The sequence below is a fragment of the Miscanthus floridulus genome, chromosome 8, assembly GCF_019320115.1.
Source record: "Miscanthus floridulus cultivar M001 chromosome 8, ASM1932011v1, whole genome shotgun sequence".
Classification (NCBI taxonomy): Eukaryota; Viridiplantae; Streptophyta; class Magnoliopsida; order Poales; family Poaceae; genus Miscanthus; species Miscanthus floridulus.
Genome location: NC_089587.1, coordinates 69,241,559 through 69,247,558, shown reverse-complemented (window position 1 = coordinate 69,247,558; position 6,000 = coordinate 69,241,559).

Genomic DNA, 6,000 nt, shown 5'->3' with positions numbered 1-6,000 from the left:
CACCACGCCGTCCGTCGGGACAGGATGGAACGCCATGACCAGCTGATGACTTCGACGCATAGCACCAGTGGTGAACAGGAGTCTGACATGGAGCCGTCCCCGACACCATCTATAACATCGACGGGACCCGCATGAAGGAGAAGAAGGACACAGCGGTCCTAGAGGGCTTCTTCTCCTCGATTTTCTTCCTCTTTCTCTCTCTCGCGCGCTCTTCTCTTTTTCTGATGTAACCGGCATCTTCCCCTTCTTCTATAAAAGGGGGAACACAACGCAACACAAGGGGATGAGGGAGAGAGGCACGAGCACATGGCTGAGCAGCTGAATAAACTCTCAGCACTTTTCAATCCTTCCACCAGAGACTTGGGATCCGCTCCCTCTCTCGCCCATCTATAACCCCTACTACAGACAGTGCCGGTAACACGAGCAACAGCAGACTAGTATAATTCTTGTATCCTCTGAGCACACTATTCAGGCCAGACGCGCAAACTAAAAATTTACTAGCCGGTGATCCGAAACACCGACAACAATGTGAGTAATTTATATGCAAACATAGAGCTTATTTTAAAATTATTTTTCATAATTACAGAGGTTGGTAATTGAGATGTAAATTTGTTGAGCTACTTTATGGAATTTTCATAAAGACCGATGTGAGTATTTTTTTTAAATGTAATAGATCCATTAGTTATCATTGGCGATAACGATTAGAGTCTAACAAACTAAATGCCGGATGTTTCTTATTGTTATCAGAATCTGTATATAAGATTTTTTTTTCTAATGCATTTCGTGAGAACTAGCAACAAGGTTATTTTTTAATAGGAATTTTCAGTAATAGAAAGATGGGTAACCTAGAAAGAACTCACGATAAGCCAATGAATACAAAAAAATCGAAGATAAATGAATGATTGCATATATATCTTTGAGTTAGCTGGCTACAAAATAATATATATAGGGAGAGTATATTCGGTAGCCAGCTACAAAATAAATTATTCTGTAGCCACCTCCATTTACGATAATTTTATATACTAATTTACGATAATATCAATACATATTTACGATAGTTGGGTTACTATAACACATAGGGATATTTACCATAACGTTATAGTAAACCACTTAGTAAGGAGTTACTACAATCTCGTAAATTAACATAATAATTATCGTAACTCAAAGTGGCTACAAAATAAATTATTTTATAGCCAGCTACAGGATAGTGTATATATATATATATATATATATATAACTACTGTTCTGCAGCTGGCCATAGAATAACTTATTATGTGGTCACTTTGAGTTATGATAATTACCATGCTAATTTATGAGATTACAGTAACTCCTTACTAAGTGATTTACTATAACATTATCGTAAATATCACCGTCAGTTGTAGTAACACGAGTATCGTAAATGCATATTCATGCTATCGTAAATTGGTACAAATATTATCATAAATCAAGGTGGCTATAGAATAAGTTATTCTATGGCCAGCAGAATAGTCTTACCCTATATATATAGGGAGAGTATATTCACTAGCCAGCTACAAAATAAGTTATTCTGTAGCCACCTCTATTTACGATAATTTTATATACTAATTTACGATAATGTCAATATATATTTACGATAGTTGGGTTACTATAACACATGGGGATATTTACCATAACGTTATAGTAAATCACTTAGTAAGGAGTTACTATAATCTTGTAAATTAACATAGTAATTATTGTAACTCAAAGTGGCTACAGAATAAGTTATTTTTTAGCCTATATATATATATATATATATATATAGGGAGAGGCTATTCAGTAGCCGGCTACAGAATAAGTTATTCTGTAGCCACCTCTATTTACTATAATTTTATATACTAATTTATCATAATGTCAATACATATTTACGATAGTTGGGTTACTATAACACATGGGGATATTTACCATAATGTTATATTAAACCACTTAGTAAGGAGTTACTATAATCTCGTAAATTAACATAGTAATTATCATAACTCAAAGTGGCTACAGAATAAGTTATTCTATAGCCAGCTACAGGATAGTAGTTCTATATATATATATATATATATATATATATATATATATATATATATATATATATATATATAGGGAGAGGCTATTCAGTAGCCAGCTACAGAATAAGTTATTCTGTAGCCACCTCCATTTACCATAATTTTATATACTAATTTACGATAATGTCAATATATATTTACTATAGTTGGGTTACTATAACACATAGGGATATTTACCATAACGTTATAGTAAACCACTTAGTAAGGAGTTACTATAATCTCATAAATTAACATAGTAATTATAGTAACTCAAGGTGGCTACAGAATAAGTTATTTTGTAGCCAGCTATAGAGTAGTTGTTCTATATATATATATATATATATATATATATATATATAAAGGATGACGTAAGCATACGTGTACACGTCATAGGCATTCACATGGAGAGAGAAAACGCTGGAGCTAACTAAGCTGTTTTTTTTTTCTCTGGAAGACTCAGGCACTAATCGTGACAGTGATGGCCACAAAGGAATCAATTATCACGTAACGTGACCCGGTTAGTTGGGGAGACATTGATTAAGCACCTCAACGAACACCATTCCTGTGGACTAAAAAGAAATTGCATATTATATATATGCGCACTTTTATTTCATCCTTTTGAGCTTTCACCGATCGATGGCTGATCAAATCTTCTGTCCCTACCAATGGATCGATCAATGCAGAAATGATAGCAACATGTTGATTATATACTCAAATATTCAGAAACCTCAATTGTTTTTGCACTCAAATTTTGCTGTTTTCGAGTCTGAAAAAATGGCCTGACAAATGTCACTCAGCTGGCTAGCTGAACGTATGAATTTACTCGGCTTAATTGGCAGAGTGAGAATTTAGATTCATTAGGCTAGATCTGACTGTTGGTTTTGTTGTAGTAAAGCTCCCACACCAAAATAGCTTGACAGCTCGGACCGCAAAATCACAGCAACTCACAGTGAACCCGCGACAACCATGATGGCCGGTTTCTAGAACGGTTTTTAGCAAATTTGCCCAAAAACCTACGAACACCTCCTTGAAAGACGGGAAGATGTGTCTAAGGTTGTTCTAAGAACGACAAGACAACCTAGTGAAAGGACTGAGATGTTGCCTAGACGGGGAGGGGTTAATAGGCGTTTGCTACAAAAATCGCTACATGTAAAGTAACAGATTAAACAACCTTTGGAAGTTTTCTTCCGGACTTCTGAACTTAAAACAATAAGTTCAGATGAAAATATGCTTAGAAAGTTCTAACTCGAACCAAACTTGGAGATTTGCATTTGGAGATCTCCACTAGCAAGTTCAAAAGCACCTGTACTAACAAAAACAAACAAGTACATCGAGTGGGAATCACAAATATGCAAAGTAAAACACCAATGAGAGAAGGAATTGTTTCACCGAAATTTTGGTTCCCACTTGTTCCCACTTGAACCTTACGTCTCTATCGAGGAAACCTTGAGCGACCACTCATGGTCAAGCTCTAGTCGTGTTTCTTTCAATTACTTGCCTCGATCCACCAGCTTGATCTCTTCCCTTACAAACATCCCCCCACTCACCACAAGCACAGGAGCTCATCGGGCGGCGCCTTGCCATTTAGGAGGCTTCACCTCCAAGTGCTTAAGAATTTGATTGCTCACTTTTGCTCTCAATCATTGAATCTCTCAACCCAACTCACTAGTTTTTGCACAAATCAAACAATCTTCACAAAAAGGGATTGGGAAGAGCTAGAGACTTTTGAATCAGATGTGGGTGTGGAGAGGCATCAGCAACCCCTCGTAATGATCGAGTGCTCGGGGTATAAATACCCCACACTCACGAACTAGACGTTATGCCTGTCAAGGTCTAGAACTTCTAGAAAAATGTCTAGAACTACCGAATTTTGAAAAAATAGCCGTTGAACTTGTACATGGACAGAAGTTCCGAAAAAAATCTCTTGAACTTCCGGAGGTCAGGAACTTTCGAAGCTCCAAAAACAAGCATATGTCATGGGGGTTAGATGCACTTACATCTAGAACGTCCACAACTCTCGTCGAGAAACTTGCAAAATAGTGCGATACGGGGGTTGGAAGAGTTCTGGATTAGAGAACTCTCGAGTGAATCTACGAAGTCTAGATGATGAATATGCATGCCTGCTAGTGAACTCTTCCCACACTCTCTCTCCGGAGAGAAAAAGATGTAGGGAATCTATATCCACAAAATTATGGGAAGTCAATATCAACTATTTCATCACCTTCATATGCTTGTAGGGCACAGTAGATGATTGGCATGATTGGAAATATATGCTTAGCGCCTGGGTATATATATATATAGCCCAGCTAAACTGCCGACCGGTAGAATTAAATTAAAGAGGCTTTACTCTTTCGTTTCGTGTACAATTTTAGAGAAGACAATATGTGTAAAGGTGCCGTTAAAAGATTAATGGATCTACTAATGGCATTATTATTCTTGTATTTTACATAAAGGCTACACATAGTATAAGTGTCGTCACTATCAGTGAGACATCACACCATTTGGAGAAAAAGATGGAGGAACGCCATATGATCTTTAGAGAGAGAAATCGGTGCAGGGGAAATAAGATCTCTTGCCAAAAAAGAAGAATTCATCATTATGCAACAACTGTATGGGACATATTCTTCTAGATGAAAACTACGGAGGGGAAAGAGAGAGATCACTAAAGTAGTGAAGTTAACCTCACACTGTATGTACCGTATCCTTCTGTCCAGTTCCTTGTTTGGATTATTCACATATATATATTAATATACCACAACTTTTTACTGACATGGACTACTGCAAGAGCTAGTTTTATGTACAATCAGGGCTACTTTTCTTCAGATTACTTGCTTATTCAATCACCAGAAAACTACATTTTTTAGATCATGATGAAGCTAATTTCTGCTCTCTGCATCACTGAAGCTAATTTCTGCTCTCTGCATCACCAACCAGCAGAGATGATGATGCACACTTCACTGCTAGCTCTTGCGTCTTCTTCAACTTCTACAAGGTTAGGGCTTAAGTACACTAGAGTTTAAGGTCCACAAGGGCCACTAATAGCCTTGGGGCCTTGTAACAGTTGTAGTGATGGTGAGATGAGAGGTGCATTACATTGTAGCTAGTACTGAAGAAAAAGGGGAGCGGCCGGCACTACCATTCTATCAACGTTGTTGAGGGTGGGGGCAACTGGCAAACAAGGGAGGATGTTTTTTGTGGTGTTAACGTTGGGCGTGGTGGGGTGGAGGAAAGAGGAGGTTTCGTGTTATTATTGGACACATAGGAATGTTGTACGTATAGACTACTGAGCGACAGCATTATATTAGCTAGGATCATGCATGGCTTGGTGAGCAGATCTAAGGATAAGGAAGAAGGGTGAGGACAGAAGGAATGTTTAAGCAGGCACTTGAGGGTCGGATAGACCAGTCAAGTACATTGTTTTCTCCACAAGATAACATCTTGATCCGATCCCTACCAGTTTGATACATGATAGCATGAATTGTCATGTACACAAGTCATTCGTACAAGTTGTATTGTCTCCATTAGACAAATAATCGGTGTCACGTACATGTTTAGTGTACCATACGGTGGATTATTGAGACTGCATGGAGTACAGTAGTACATGCATGGTAATCATGTGCGAGGCAGGGATGATTATATTGGTAGACTTGTGGCTCCCAAGCCATCATCGTAACCCTAAACAGGAGTAACTAGATTCAGGACATGGATGATTATCCAACTAATTAATAGCCACATATGATATAAATTGTTGCACTCATCTGGCACAGTATATCTCCTACTCCTTCCGTTATTAAAAGAATGTAATTATCGTTTTTCGAGAAGTCAAACAGTTTCTAGTTTGATCAAAACTATAAAAAATGTTAACATTTACAGTACCGAATAAGTATCATTATTAGGTTAGTCATGGAATATATTTTCATAGTACACTGGAGACATAAGTGTTAATAATATA